At 41.3% G+C, this 15,344-nt stretch overlaps 1 protein-coding gene and 1 long non-coding RNA gene across 8 annotated transcripts in view; one reads left to right on the forward strand and one right to left on the reverse strand.

Moving 5' to 3' along the window:
- PTCHD1 (patched domain containing 1) overlaps positions 1 to 15,344 on the forward strand; it is a 115,024-nt gene that overhangs the window by 76,989 nt on the left and 22,691 nt on the right. For 5 of the 7 annotated variants that reach the window (XM_063392944.1, XM_063392949.1, XM_063392948.1 and 2 more), the window contains 2 exons: positions 4,424 to 4,639; positions 9,464 to 9,547. The exons of 1 other annotated variant lie outside the window; for it this stretch is intronic. The gene's annotated coding sequence lies outside the window, so the exon portion shown is untranslated. The remainder of the gene's footprint in view (positions 1 to 4,423; positions 4,640 to 9,463; positions 9,548 to 15,344) is intronic. One more of the 7 variants, XM_063392946.1, reaches the window with a different exon arrangement.
- Positions 1 to 15,344, reverse strand: part of LOC134548305 (uncharacterized) — a 37,468-nt gene that overhangs the window by 10,083 nt on the left and 12,041 nt on the right. The window lies entirely within an intron of this gene.

Below are 15,344 nucleotides of genomic sequence, written 5' to 3' on the forward strand. Positions count from 1 at the left end.
CACATGGCTTTTGCCTTACCAATAATGACTCACGTGCCACCTACAGTAAACTGAGCAGAGAGGGATGGCACAGTAACTACAAATACAGAACAAATGCGTGGGGTTTGATCAGTTCTGTCTTCTTGTAACTATCCTCTTCTGTTTTCCTTCAAGAAAAGAAACCAAACCTAAGTAGAGGTTTTGCCTGAACAAAGAGTGCTATAAATAAGTGTTACAAACAAGGAGTGTTATAAACAAGTGTTACAAAGAAGGAGTGTTATAAAGAGTTGAGAACTCCTATTTTATCTGCAAAACAGACATGCTGACATCTATAGTATTCAAAGCAAATGGATTATTTCTAGGCTGCAGGTTGTGCAGAGGTGGGACCTGTGTTGGTAAGACTGTTCCTAGAACACTAGTGTTGCTACTAAAATATTAATAACAAATTGTATACATAGGCTGAAGGGTGAGATCTTTTGATAAAACTCAAAAAAACCCACTGAACAAGTGTATGACACCATCAGACACACTTCCTCCAAATTGTTCTAGCTCAGTATTGACATTTTTCCCCATTATCCATCACATCCATGAGATTTTAATATAATTATTAAAGAACATTGCTCAGCTCTTGTCTGCTCTTGGAAATATACCAAAATAGCTACAATTATTCTGAGATGGTTTATTTCAATATAAATCCCAAAGTGGACACTCTTATTCCAAAATAAGAGTTCTTATTTCCAATTTAATTTAATCTAGTTCTAAAATATCCTCCTGGGATCTTATTCTGGAATAGTTATTTTGGTACATTTCCAAATGTAGGCAAGCCCAAAGTCAGGGATTGGAGACTGGAGTTTGTTGAAAACTCTCTTTCCACTTCAAAAAAAAATCCAAAGCAATAAGCTTAAGAAATCCACCCCTTTCAGAAATGCAAGCCCTTACACAAAAAGGGTAGAGCTCCTATTTCAAAAATAGCAGTTTGTTACCTCTGCATTTGTAGATACCAATTAATGTTTCATCAAAGGAGTCACTCACAGAGCTCCTCCACCCCTTTTTTTCATCTAAACATATACTGTCAAAGCAAAGGAGAAAAAAACAAGAGTTGCAAACTAAACCAAGAAAATAATCTAGCTCAGGCAGCCTTCTGATCCTGAGAAAAGGGAAATGTAAAAACCTTCACTAGCTCAGCCAAACATTTCTATTGGTTGTTAGTTTTACACAGAAGGTGTTTGTATGCTGAATGCTAGGCTGTATACAAAACCTGCAATAGGCAAGCCTTAAGAGAAGTACAATAACGTTATGAACCTATGTAGGGGAAAAAAGGATATTTGTTGCTTCTGAAAATCAACTATACCTTTTACTACACCAAAGCCTAAACTTTCTAAAATGTCTAGAATACAAAAGGGGACTTGGAGAAGATCTCAGTTTTCTTTACCTCAAAGGAACTTCAGGAAGCAGAACCCGAGAATGGTTTGGATTGGAAGAGACCTTAACTATCATCTAGAATCTATGACTTAACAGCTTCCTTGCTGGGTGGGAATAACAGCAATCAGAGATGGTGCAAGAGGACACAGGGAGTGTTTAATGTCAGAGTGGTTAAATTCATTAGAGCAAATACAAGGACCTATCTATGACTCAGCTGTTTCTTCTCTGTCCTTTGGCTTCACTGACCACTCAGTAGTATTTTCAAGGCTGAAACAAATTCTGATATCAGCAGATATTGACAAGTGGTTGTTACCCAGAGCCTCCGCCCCCGAGTGTATATGGGCACAAACAAACAAACAAAACAAAACAAAATCAAAAACAAAATTTTAAAAAACAGCTTCCTAATACACTAAACATAGATATTTGATCAAAGCAAGTTGTTTTTATTACATCTGTCCCACAATTGTTAGTAAGAGATATGGTCTATCCTTTATGGATTTTTGAAGACTGTCAACAACACACTTTTTTCCTCATTTTCTACTCACCAGCCTAACAAGAGAATTCAAGGCTTTCTTATTTTCTTTAGAGCCCTTTTTTCAGCCTGACCATGCACAGAATATATGCAGCAGCATTTACTGCCACTGCCACCAGCATCCCACAGAGCCAGAACACATCAGCTGTGTCTTGCATTCCATAGACACCTCTGACATCTGTCCCAAGTCCCAGTGCCATGTGAATCCCTGTGCTTGTGCTGTGCTCCTCTCTGCCCAGGGCTCTGCAAAGGCAGCAGTCATGTCCTTGTGAGACACTTGTCTCAGCAGCCCATCTTCACCCTGGGTCACACATCACACGCAGCCAAGACTTCTGAGTCAGGGAAGGAGTCTCCTGCTTTAAATAGCATCAGTTTGGCAAGCCAAACACGTGTAAAGGAATACAAAAAGTAGCTTCATCTTCCTTTCTTGCCCTCAAAGCACACAATGATGCCTACAGCAGCAATGCTTCAGGCCCACAAAGGTAACACTGCCATGGTTTTGGTTGTCCCTCTCCCACAGGGAATATTTTTCCCTTCTTCCTCGCAGTGCAGGGGAAGAACCATGATCATCCTGTCCCACATGATGCTGAGCTGTGTTTCACAGCCAGAAGAGCCCTCAGTGTGCCCTGAGCTGTTCAGACCAGCTGTGTTTGAGATGGAAACCGTGGAGTGAGAAATGGCAACAAAGGTGTAGATTGCCCACAAGTCCCACGAAATCCCCTCTGATCAGTCCCTTCCCCCCGATGTCACCAGCCCTCCTTGTACCTCAGTAACATCACCACCAAAGCTGTGAGGGATACCAAGAGCCACAAAGTGAGCAAACATCCCCATCTAGTGTCCCTGAGCACTGCAGAGTATATTCTGCTCTTTTCCATCTCTTTTATCCCTTTCCAGTCATCCTGACTCTTAGAGAGAAAGAAGCTCTCTCCAAAAGAGAGACCAAAAATTACCACTGCTCCCCAGAAGGGCATTATGCAGGCTCTAGGCATGCAAGCAGCTCAGCCAGCACGCTGCTAATTACATTTCTGCAAGTCTGCTCTGAGCTTTCTCGGAGCAACAGCTGCTTATTATTTCAGCTCACACGGTAAATCTCTGTGAGGTTTCTTTCTTGGCTCTATTCTGCTAATCTGACCACAAGGAATCGACAAATTAGTTCTAGAGGATAAATCAAAGGGGTTTTCGTGTGGCCCTTACCCCCTGTTTTGCATACAGTGCTCACAATGCACGACTGTCTCCTCAGTTCTCCTAGAAAAGCTCCCTGGCTACACAGGCATGTTATTTGAGGGTGAAATGCATTAGCCTCTGTTTGCTCCAAATTTAATTCATCTATTTAAATAATTTAATACAGCATCCATCAGTATGAAAGCTGGGCAAATTGAATCCAAAGGATTTGATGACACATAGATTAAATAAACTACCTTCAAATCCTGGCTCTCAAATTATCACTGCCCCTGGATTAATTCTACCTTAATTAGACAAAATAATCTTCTCAAAATGATTAAATTTGTGAAATAAAGATGAAATAAACATAAAGCAAAAGCAAATGGAATACAAACAGCCAGAAAGCATAAGACATAATACAGAGCCTTAAATCATACTAAAAGTCATTCAGTTTAGGTTCTCATTAGAACTCTATAAAATCATGGGTGGCATAAAAGAGATGAAGAAAAATTTTTGTTTCTCAAATACAAGAAATAGGAGTGCACCACATGAAATCCTCAATCTTCAGTCAGGGCTTTAAAGCAAACAAAAGCAGGACTTTCTGACAGAGTGAATCATTAAATTGCTAAACTCATTGCCAAAAGTGCTGCAGATGCTGAAAGCAAAAGTAGGATCTGACAAATCAACAAAAGAGAAGGCCACAAAGACTTACTAAACACAGAGATCAGAAAGTCTTTAAGCCATGAGCTGCTGAGGGGTGGGAGAACATATTGGGGAAATACCACTCAATATTTTCCCTGAAGTTACACCCTTTCCTTAATTATCAGCTACTGTCAGAAACAGGATGCTGAGCTTGATGGGCCTTTGGTTGAGCATAATGGGGCCATTCTTACAATGTGACAAGTCACGAACTGGATTTACTTTAAAATGTTGACACTGGCTTCAGAGTCTTGTACCAGAAGGTGACTAAAGAGCATCCAAGTTAAACTCAGCTCATAAAGTTTAGAATAACAATTAGCCTCTCACTTAACTAACTTGTTGGCTGTTAGGAGTTGTTCATGTTGCAACACCACTTGATTGTCAAATCCATTAAGCATCACTACTGTAAAGGCAAAGCAGACATTTTTCTGTGGCTATGGCTCATGATGACAGCCAGCCAGCAGGTTACAGAACAAAAGACAAGACTACTCTACAAAAGGTCCCTAGCAAGCAACTTCATTAACAGCAAGGATTTTAAGGACAAAAAAGAAATTAAGAGTAATATCTTCAAAAAAGGTCCCAAAACTTGAGGACAGGATTGAAATTATTCCCAATATCTGTTCCATGCAGGTAGTTATGAAACCACAGTGAACACTGCTTTGAAGTCTCTGGAGAGTCCTTTGGAAGTAAGCATAGAAGAGCACATAGTCCCTGCCCTATCAGAACTGTAACGAAAAGCAATACATGAAAAGCAAAGAAGATGCTTGTCCAAACCAGCCCTCAGAAATGAGAAGCAGAGCATCACTCCAGAAGACAGGGTAGAATTGGTGCTAAATTCAAGGAGAGGTAAGGAAACAATCCAGTTTCATTTCATGCCCTTGCAATAAGTGGTGAAGGCCCATACCTCAAACCTAACAGGCAGCACCACCTGACAGATGAATCCTCTCCTCTCCAATCACAATGCCAAAGTTTCTGAGCAGGAAAGCATGAAGAGAGCTCAGTTTTAAGCTAGTTTTAACACGAGCTGGAGAGTCACCAGGACTCAGAGAGCAGTGCAGCAGATGATAGTCAATATTGTCATACCCCAAATCTACTGCCAGGGCTGGATCGTATCACCAAGTGCACTTTTCAGAAAAGCCAACATCTAATTTTTGTCTGGTAGAAAAAATTGTATATAATATGAAAAACAAAACAAAACAAAGCCCTAGATTGGTGCAGCCTGCAGACCTGACTCTGACCTGTCTTTACTGTCTTCAGCAGAAAGACCCTTGATGCCCTCCTGAGAATGGAGTGCAGCCTTCAAAGTTGCCTGGGAATGTAAAACATGGCAAGACTGTTGAGGTATTGAAGCTGCTCTCAGAAGCCAGATGAGGACAGCCTCAGGCTCCCACAAAGCAGAGAAACTGATTAGCAGGAGCAGCAGAGTGAGCTCACTGCCTTCTTCACCTGCATGAAGAGCCCTCAAAACCAGACAAGTGGGTGCTCCCAAAGGTGGCACTGGGATATGCAGGCAGGTGTGCCTCACCACTGTGACATTTCACAGGCACATCAAAACATGCTCTTTTTTCCCCTTGTTTTCCCTTGTTCTTCCTCCCTCAGTTCCCCATGCAGTCTCTATCTTCACCATCATCTTGCTATGGCAGGAACAGCAAATATCTCAGCCCAGAGTCAGAAAATGTAATTCCTACCCTGCTGACTGTCCTGAGCCAGCTCTCACTCTGCTCCTTCCCTTGGGGAACAGCTCTCAGCCACACACATTTCCTGCACCAGACTTGTACAGCTACTGACCTCTACTCCTGAAACAGCCTTCAAAACCCTTATCAAGGCTTCCCTTCACCAGTCACCATCCTGACCCATACACAGCCTTAAAATTACAAGCCCTGGATCCCTGCCAGCTTAAATAATGCAGATCCAAATGACTTTAAATCTTCCTTTTTTTTTTCCCTCTGCATTTTCCATACAGAGTGTTAAGACCCACAGCAGAAAACTCTGCTTCCCTGTGTTATTCTGTAATTTGCAATGCCACCCACCAAATGGTACAGTAGAAATAGTTAATCACATAGGCTTGGGATATGCATAAGCTGAGTTGTAAAGGTGCTAATAGATATATTTGAATTCAAAAGAGATCTGAGGGGTGGAAAATAATATCTTATTAGTATGCTATATGTGTGTGCAAAGCAGCAGCCTGTTCTCTAAAAGATGTGGGGAAAAAATAGTAGAATCAAAGCCTCCAGCTTCTCCTACAACAACACATTAAAATCAGTAATCTTTATGTTTTTTCTAGAATTATTTTTTTTAATAATTTTAAATTCTTTAAAATTAGAATTATTAACACTATTGATTTCTATATCACAGAATTTCGAACCATTGCAAAAAATATTACACACAGTAAATCTGCATTTCTGTATGTTGACAACCACTTGTGTCTGTCTCTGGGCCCAGCCTCAGACTCCAGCAGCTCAGTGTTTCCATACAACTTGCAGTTTGCCAGGCATTTGGAGAAATGTGTTGAACCTGAATCACATAGGAAATGGGCCCTCAAAATGAGCTGTTAAAATGTACTGAATATGGGCTGAAATAACACAGCATGGAACTATCTTCAACTTGCTTACCTTTATTTCCCAGAACAGACATATTCCTCAAATACATGTAATTTATGGGAATTGCTGTTTCTTTCTTCAACACACTGCTGGTGTGCAGGTTGTTTTCTCCCATTCTCTTTGCTCACTCTCTGAGCAGCAGCCTCCACAGAACGGGTCCAATTGAATGTATGACTGAGCACTTATTTCAAGGGGCAGGGACAGAAGTTCTCCACAGAGACAAGGGAGAATAAGATCAGTGAAGCTCGCAGATTATGCGTGGGCAGGATCATAAGTTAAAAACTTTAAAAAAACCAAGTATACCCAAGCAATTAATCCAAGTTTCATTACGACTACTTAATGTGCTCTTGTTAGTCAACTCAGTAATTCTATCACATCCATCAATTTACATCTCAGCTACAGAATTTGGAAATGATTCTGCAATATACAATTCAGGGGAAAAAGGTTTATCATTTCCTTTTAAACCTTGGAGCATGAGGGGAGAATAAATACTGGGCTATTTGAACTTACTCAGAGTGTTTTCACTGGCATAGAGAGGCATGAGATTTCAACCTGTTCTCTTTTAAAACAGAATTTCAACATTAAAAATGGACAAATGGGTTGTGCCACCCACAGCACACTGGGGACCAGAGGCATGACTGAGTGTACAAAACCATTAGGCAGTCCCTGCCTGTAGACATCCCCCCCATCCAGTTCTCTGAGGTACAAACTGGCTCAGTGTAGAGACTGTTTCCACGAGCAAGGGGCTACTCTTGCAGAAACATTTCTTTGTTCATCTGGTCTCAAACAGCAAACCCAGTTGAGACCAAAGTTGTTCCCATGGGCTTCTACTGGGAAATACTTTCCTTTGCACTGAGTAAAACAGAAAACAAAACAAAGCAAATCCCTTGGGCACATTCAACTCTCCTCAGCTGTTCAGCATCCACCTCCCATGATCTTTATCAGTCAGGTTAAGCAATCTCTGCCCACCTGGGCAACTGGGAGATGCCGCCCTGGGTGTGACACACACGGTGCAGCTCCAGCCCCTGCTGAAGGGCACAGCACTTCCAGCAGAGAGGGCAAACACAGTGCCAGCCCTGGGGTCTGACACTGCCTTTACAGGACCCATCTTTCAACCTAATGTTGCCTTGAACAGCAAAAAGTTTGTATCCATATTGCATTCAGCACACAGGCTGCCTTGGGGGTACCAAAAAGATTAAAAAACACATAAAGGGAAACCAACTGTAACAACTACTTTCACTTCTGCAATCACAAAAGCTGTCAAGACTCCAGAGGTCCAGAAAGTGAAGCTTCCTGTTCATTCTGAGCACAGAACAGGCTGCCCAGAGAGGCTGTGGAGTCTCCTTCTCTGGAGATACTCACATTGTCTCGACACGCTCCTGAGTGATGTGCTTCAGGGGAGTAGGGAGGTTGGACCAGATGATCCCTTTCACCCATTCTGTGTGATTTTGTGATTTATCATTTCCTGGGAATGAAGTGGTGCTCCAGCAAAGCACACAACACATGAAAGTTGGGGTGACACAGTAGGTGGATAATGTGAAACACATACATCTACTCTGTTCTGCAGGGATCAAAACATCCATTCCCTTATCCATTATCCTTTTTGCAAGGATAAATCATACCTATAGCAATTATGTTTTTGTTAGTTAATACTGAATCTGTCTTTCCTGAATTTAAAAAAAAAAAATAAAAAACCCACACAAATTAATTTTAAAAGTTATTATTGAATGAAACAGTGCTCTTCTGCAGGACATTTAAACCTTGCTAATCACATGCAAATCTCTAAAATCAACATTTACATAATGCTCAGTCCATCACTTTTTTAATTACTCATACAATAAAATATTCTTTTTATACTGGGTCCTCTACATCACCTTTGGAAAATATCCCACAAAGTACAAGTGTATTCAAAACACATTTGCAAAAAACCTCTAGTGCAAAACATAGAACACTCAAAACTAGTTCATGTGCATATGGATTTTTAAAGTTGAACTGCATAAAACTCCAACAGAAACGCAAAACACCGAAGACTTGATTACCATTTTTGCACCAGTACAGCTTCCAGGAAGATGCAATATTTTCTTACTCTTTTTCAATTGAATATTTATCAAGAATATTATTATTTTGCTGTCACTGGATTTTGATTAGTACCTATTCACAATTTTTTCAGCTTTGGTTTTGTGGTTTTTAATTTTCAGTTGGAAATGGTAGTGTTTCACCAGCCACAGACATCATGGGAAGTGTTTGACACTTTGGGGTTTTTCTTCTGTCCCTGGAGTTACAGAAAAGGCAGCTTCACCACAGAGTTTATCATCTCCTTTAAAAATAATCTCTCAAATGAGTGAAAAATATTGCTGCTGGGAGCTCAGTGGGTAGCAGACACACCAGGTGCTGCTGAACATTCAGTTCATGCATTGGGCATAACTGGAATTGGAAATAATTAGATGAATATTTCAGTCCTGCACTGTGCCTGTTCCTCTAATCCTCTCTGTTGCAACTGTATTTGCTGCCCAGCAATATCAGTTTTAATTCCCAGTCCCTAATAATTTCTATCAAGCACCACTCTCTTGAGTTCATTATACAGAACTGGATGAAACGTTAGGTCAAGTGCAACTCCCAGGTGAGCCTACTTCACCATTTGCCTCCTGGTTTCTGTGTGTGCTCTGCACGTTCCACCTCAAGCGATGGCAGATCCTTTGCAAGTGCTGAAATTGCTCAGCTGGGTCCTCAGGGCACCCCAAAACACAGCAGACACCACACAACAGCTGCCACAGCCCTGAGGTGTTCAGCTACAGCAGTGCAGCTGGTAAAAGCAAGCAGCCTAATAGCTGACAAATGTCACCAGGGTTAGCACAAATCATCCTTCACTCAGTGTTTTTTCCCATTCTTCCCATTCTCTTTCGTGACTTTGAAATAAAGTTACATAAGCAAAAACTGGTAGTTCACGTCCACGACAAATTACGAGCATGAAATACGTGACAACTTTACATATTTACAAGGCTTGGAGGAGGCATTTGGATCATCAGCAGCCCTAACCACATGGTTTTTAATATGCATTTCCAACTCTCAGGGATATGATGAAGAGTGTTTTACTGCTGGCTGAGCACTAATGGATTTGGAGCTGTTAACTGTAGTCCAGAGGCATCCTGAAATGGTGAGCTAATGTGCATTTAATTTTGCTTATTTGGTTTTAACACAACCAGGTTTAGTTATAACACTGTAGTGTCAGCACCAGCCATCTGGGGGTTGAACACTGGGAGAAAAGGGTGTGAGTGGCCAGGGAAACCCTTTGAGAAGGGGAAATTTAAAGAGAAGCAGATTAAAAACAGAAGAGAAACAGGCAGGGATAAGAAAAAGGGGAGAAAAATGTCAGAGAAACAACAGCAATAACAGGCAGTGACAGAATAAAGCACCAAAAGAGAGTGCCTCAAATAAATATCCACATGTTGCTCCACATATCCGGGTAAAGACTGGATGCTGCCAGGAAACTCCCTGAAAACACTAATATCAGCAAACTGAGAGATGCCAGTGTTCCTATTTTAGATATCAACCCTCAAATGAGGATCTGAGTGCTGGATCCTCTCCTGGAAAAAGAGCAATCCTGAAACCATTCAGTCCTGGAAACACTTAGGGGCTGCATGGCCATTAAGCAGCTCATGTTAAGTTTCCTCCCTGAAAAGCATTCAAAGTACAATATTTCAAAACAAGGGGAGGAAATGCTTTTCAGGGAAGAAACTTAACATAAGCTACTTTGATATTTCACTGTGGACTTTCACCTGAAAGTTTTGCAAGTTATAATGGGCTGGCAGGATGTTGGCACAGGAACTGTAGGACGACAAACCAAACAATGATACAGAAACACAGCATTTTCTGAGTTGGAAGGGACCCACAAGGATAGCGTACAGAAAAACAAGATCATCTCAGGCTTTTAGAAGTGTTGCTACCAGCAGGATAAGAGTCCAAAGAAGCAAAAGGGTCAAGACATGAAGACTGGAAGATCTAAGGAGGGATATCTCTTCAGCAAACCAGGAACACGATCCTCTTCCTCAGCTCTAGGTACATCCTAGGTGCAGCTCAGGTACGTCCCAGCTTGTAAGGACCTGAAACCCAGACACATTCCCAGGGAGAGGAGGCTGTGAACAAAAGGTGCTCCCCCACATCCTTCAGGGTGAATAAAAACCAAGAGTGCAGTAGATACCATGTCCAGAGCTGTATGCACAGACAACAACTAGACCAGCACCGTCACAGAGCAGCGTCCTGGCAGGGAGACCATGAACCAGCCCCAGCCTGAGCAACTCTCAGCACTAACAAATGGACCAACCATTAAAAAATCTCAATAGATCATTTTCAACATTATAAATTTTGTTATCAATGATTTCAGTCCAAAAGAACCTTCCATAGCTCTTACCCTGGCAGGGCCTGAGGCAAGGCCAGCTCTGAGCAGACAGTGGATATATTCCCCTAATTTTTAAGACTAACTGTGTAATGTAACCTTGTCATCACCAGCAACAAGGACTCTCCCAAGAGGTAACCTTGGAGAACCTGGGGGGACTTTTAGCATCACACTAAAATATGTCTGGTCTTTAGCACTGGCCAGAATTTCACTGTTTTTCATGTGATAAAGTAAACTGAAGACAGAGGAAAATCCACCATCTGAGTGACTTGAAACCAGCATGAGTTTAAACTGTAATGCCAGATGTACAAGTTCTTACCTGGAGTGTAGATCTAGAATCTGCTGGCAAATTAATATTTAACAGGAATCTTAGGACTTTAGAAGTATTCTGCACACTGCAGGCTTTTTATAGCAAAGAAAAGAAACTAAATACCAGCTCGGGTTTCATTATGTGTTCATACACCCACTTGTGATGGGACATGCTGGCAGAGGTCCCTCATACCAAGGCCCTGCAGTGGCCTAGGCCAGGTAGGAGCAGGGATGACAACACAGGAGTGCTGCCTCCATCCCACCAAAGCTGCATCCCAGATGTGGGAACGCCATCTGGAGCTGGATGCTGCAAGGACCAAGCTGTGTTCTGAGCTGAACCTGCTCCTTTGGCCTGGGTACTGGGATTGTGTTTTCAACAGAAGTTGCAGACAAATCCAGAAGGATTAGTGGCTGGAGAGCAGGAGCTGAACTGAGAAACCTGCTCCTCTTGCCAAATAAATGCAGCAAATGAGTCTTGGGTAATGGAAGGTAGAGGCTCTTATGTGAAGGAAATGTGTATTGCTGTCTCCTATAATGAGGGCCACAAAGGACTGGTTGCATCAATTAAATTAAATCAATTTCATAGCCAATATTGCATTATTGCACCATCACAGAAAGTGATATTTCAATTAAGAGCGTTTTCTCTCAGTTTAGATTAAGACAGTTCACAGCAAATTTTTTATAAATTAATATAATCCATTTCTGAAGTGAAATCTGAGCCTTGATACCATTAGCTGATTTCATGCAAGCCTAGAAAAAGTAAATTCTCAGCAAGATACATAAAGTTATAAGAAAGATTTCTGGGTTTTGTGAGAACATTTATTATTGCCACTTCTTTTCTAAAATTCATTTCTAAAGCATTGTGAGATTTTACTTTATTGTGGCTGGTTTTGTGCTTGAGTGTTGCAAAGCAGTTTTTCTGTGTACTGAAAAGGGGGTTTTTGCTGATAAAAGATACTGAGAATCCTCTTGAGCTTGGACTATTAAATGGCCAATGAAGATCTATCAAGTTCTATGCACCTTTTTTTTTATTAACTTATGAATTCATATAACCAATCATTACACAGCACTTCAAAAACTTTGGAAGATTTTTTTTTTGTTTCTTTCTATAAGAGAAATAAACTCTTGAATAGCAAAACTGGTGAATAGTGCTGGTAGGTAAGTCTGCTCATCAGAAGCAAGAACATTCAGAATTTAAGTGTTCAGTCACACTGACACAGATTTATTGCAAAAAATGAAAGCATACAGACACTTGAGTTAAGCTGCCTTGTGGGAATACCTACTGGAGTTTTCATCCCCTGCAGTGAGGTTTTATTGTCACCTCAGCTCAGGCAAGGTCTGCTCTTGGAATGTTTGCCAGTACAATCATCTTCTGTGTATATATGGGGAAGAAGGGAGCAAGGAGGGGAGAGAGGGAGGAAACAAGGGAGAGGAGAAATGAGATCATAGGACATTTTTAGACTTGCCAGCATGGATATATTTCTATTGGAAAATCACTTTAAGCTAACTTCATTTGTTTTATGATATACCTGGTATAAATAACAATGCCAAGTGTAACTTTTTGCTGTTGGAAGCTTATAAAGACTCCAACTGTATTAAACAACAGTGAGAAATGAACCTACTGCTCATCTAGAGGTTGAGATGTAGTGAATGGTTTTTCACATCTCCTTAGTTCAGTGAAGTACAAAGTGCAGTAGCTTGGATTATTTCAGCTCAGATGTTTTGAGATAGCACTGACAGTGAGGTAGAAATCACCACACCACATTCTGCAACAAACACCTTTCTGTCTGACAGCAAACTAAGCAGTCACAGCTTCTGCACTGAAAACCTTTTGAACCACTTCAAGGTCTTGCATGTGCCTGCTGGTATCCTGGGAGGGCTGGGCTGTAAAGCTATTCCACTAAACAGACATGTTCTAGAGTAGCCTATGGCCATGACTCAAGAAGATACAGCCTATGGCTCCAGTTGCATTGTTCTGTCACAATTTCTGGTCATTTCCCCATCCCTCTTATGAATAGGAAGAAACATCAGCCCCTAAACCACAGATGAGCAAAGATTTGATCCTGCCCCTCTCAGCCTTCCAGACCTCAGCTCCCTGGCCATACATAGGGCTTCTTTGAAGCTACATTGGTACAAGTTATGTAAGCAATTCCAGCCTATTAAACTATTCCCTGGGGAGTTTTCCTCACCTAGAAAAGTCAATAATGTCCTTATTTCAGCTAAGCATTCATTAGCTGTCTGTATGCAAGCCATTGAGTGGGCAGAGAAGAGCAGAAGGATGTGTATTGAGAAGACACAGTGTTCTCCTCTGGCAGTGTGGACAGACTGGCACATCAAAATGTCCAGGAATAATAATTGCACCTCTAGCATTTCCACTACCTACTTGATCAATGTTTCATAAAGATTTAGCATACTGGTGTTTTTGAAAAGTAACCACAAGTCCAGATAACAGCTTGTGAGGGTCAGGATAAGGGCAATGGAGAAGAACTCTTTTAAATGGCTGAGTAAGAAATTTGATTGAAAACAAAAAGAGTTGAAAAGCAAGCTACTGTTTCTGACTTTTGCTACAGAAAAGCAAAATCTCAAAAAAAACCCCAAATATATTTTCATCAAAACCACTGGGAAAGCAGGGATAATAACTGTCTCATAAGTTTGAGTGACTTGTGTTGTCCTTGATGTAGGCCAGGCTCTGGAGTTCCAGTTGTACATCCTGTCACACCTGAAGATATCATTGCCCCTCACTCATGAAAACCATTGCTTCTGGGGAACCTGGCTTACAGGGCAAAATGGGAGCATGAGGAAAACAAATGGCAGCTCTCTGAAGGATTTGGCATAGCACTTCCAAACCAAAGGCACAGGTCTTGGCTGTACCACCTCTGTTTTCAATGAAAAGCACTAATTTTTGCCAAAATGCTATTGAAGTTCAAGTGATTATTTTATTGTATCTTAATTGATTGAAAATGTTACCTCCCAATTTTTGTGAATTACCTTCCTTGAACCATTGGAGGCAATGATGGACTAATCTTTTCTCTTAAATTAAAAGGGAGAAAATGTGGTGCTATAGTGCTTGACTAATTTTGCTAGACTTTGAAATCTAATAATAGTGTTCTTTGTAATTGATTTAGTCTTTCTCAATTCCACCCAAATTAGCTTTCGGCTTTAATTAAATCACAACGTATTTTATGCCAGGAGAGAATTGGTCATTCTTACCTGCTGGTATAATTACAAAATATCACCACAATGCACAAGAGAATCCTGAGGTCTATAGTTATAAATAACCTCAAGAGTTAATTTTATGCTTCTGTTTTCCCTCCAATATTTACAGCGTATTTGTATTTCTGATATATTTATGCTGCTATGTTTTACAGTGTTTTGCAGATGGTTTTGCAATTCTCAGCATGCAGTAATAGGAATTAAATATTTATGGTTGTGCATAAGTTCAGTTCTCTCTGCAGTCTTCAGAGTTCCCTGTAGAAGTCAGCATTTGCCAGCTCGGAGCTGCGCTGGCGCCAGCGATGGCTGCACCGGCACTGCCTCGTGCAATGGCACAGACTCTCTCCAGCCCCAGCTCGTCCATAATTCCAGTGCATTTCATCTCATCCTATTCACAGAAAAAAGTTATCAAAGTCAAAAATGTTGCCCTACTTTTCCAGCCTGAGGAAGGCATGGTCTGAGAGCCAAGATTTTGCTTTGGTTTCCATGCACACCTTGGAGGGGGCGTTTGACTCTGTGTGGGACATTTGTAACTCACACCTCCAATCAGGCCAAGACTCCAGCCCTCCCTCCACCTGACAACAGCTCACACCAAATTCTCAAGGAAGAGATGTACGTGCTCCCTCAGGGTGCTTGAGTCTTGCCCAGAGGCTGCAGTGGGGGCTGAAGGAGCAGGTTTTCCGGGACAGCTGCTCTTCCTCCATCTAGAGACACAACAGGACAGCACCAGGAGAGCATCCAAGCTTTCAGCAGAACCAAACCTGCAGCTGACACACACAACAGCTCAGACAAGTCTTAGCCTACTGCTGTCCTGGGTCCTACTCTCTCCTGGGTCTGGGTCTCCTTAAAACCAGTTCTGGTGCTGTTCACAAACTTTAGGATCCTTTTCTATCTAGTAGACAGAAAAGCCCTGTTAGTGACAGGCCATCCCATACATTTGTTCTAGAAATTTCAAAGTTAAGTAAGCATCAAAAATTAAAAGCACTGCTAGTGTCTGTTAAAAATGTCTAGACTTTTTATTTCTTTCTCTGTTCCC

This window comes from Prinia subflava, chromosome 3 (genome assembly GCF_021018805.1).
Source record: "Prinia subflava isolate CZ2003 ecotype Zambia chromosome 3, Cam_Psub_1.2, whole genome shotgun sequence".
Lineage (NCBI taxonomy): Eukaryota > Metazoa > Chordata > Aves > Passeriformes > Cisticolidae > Prinia > Prinia subflava.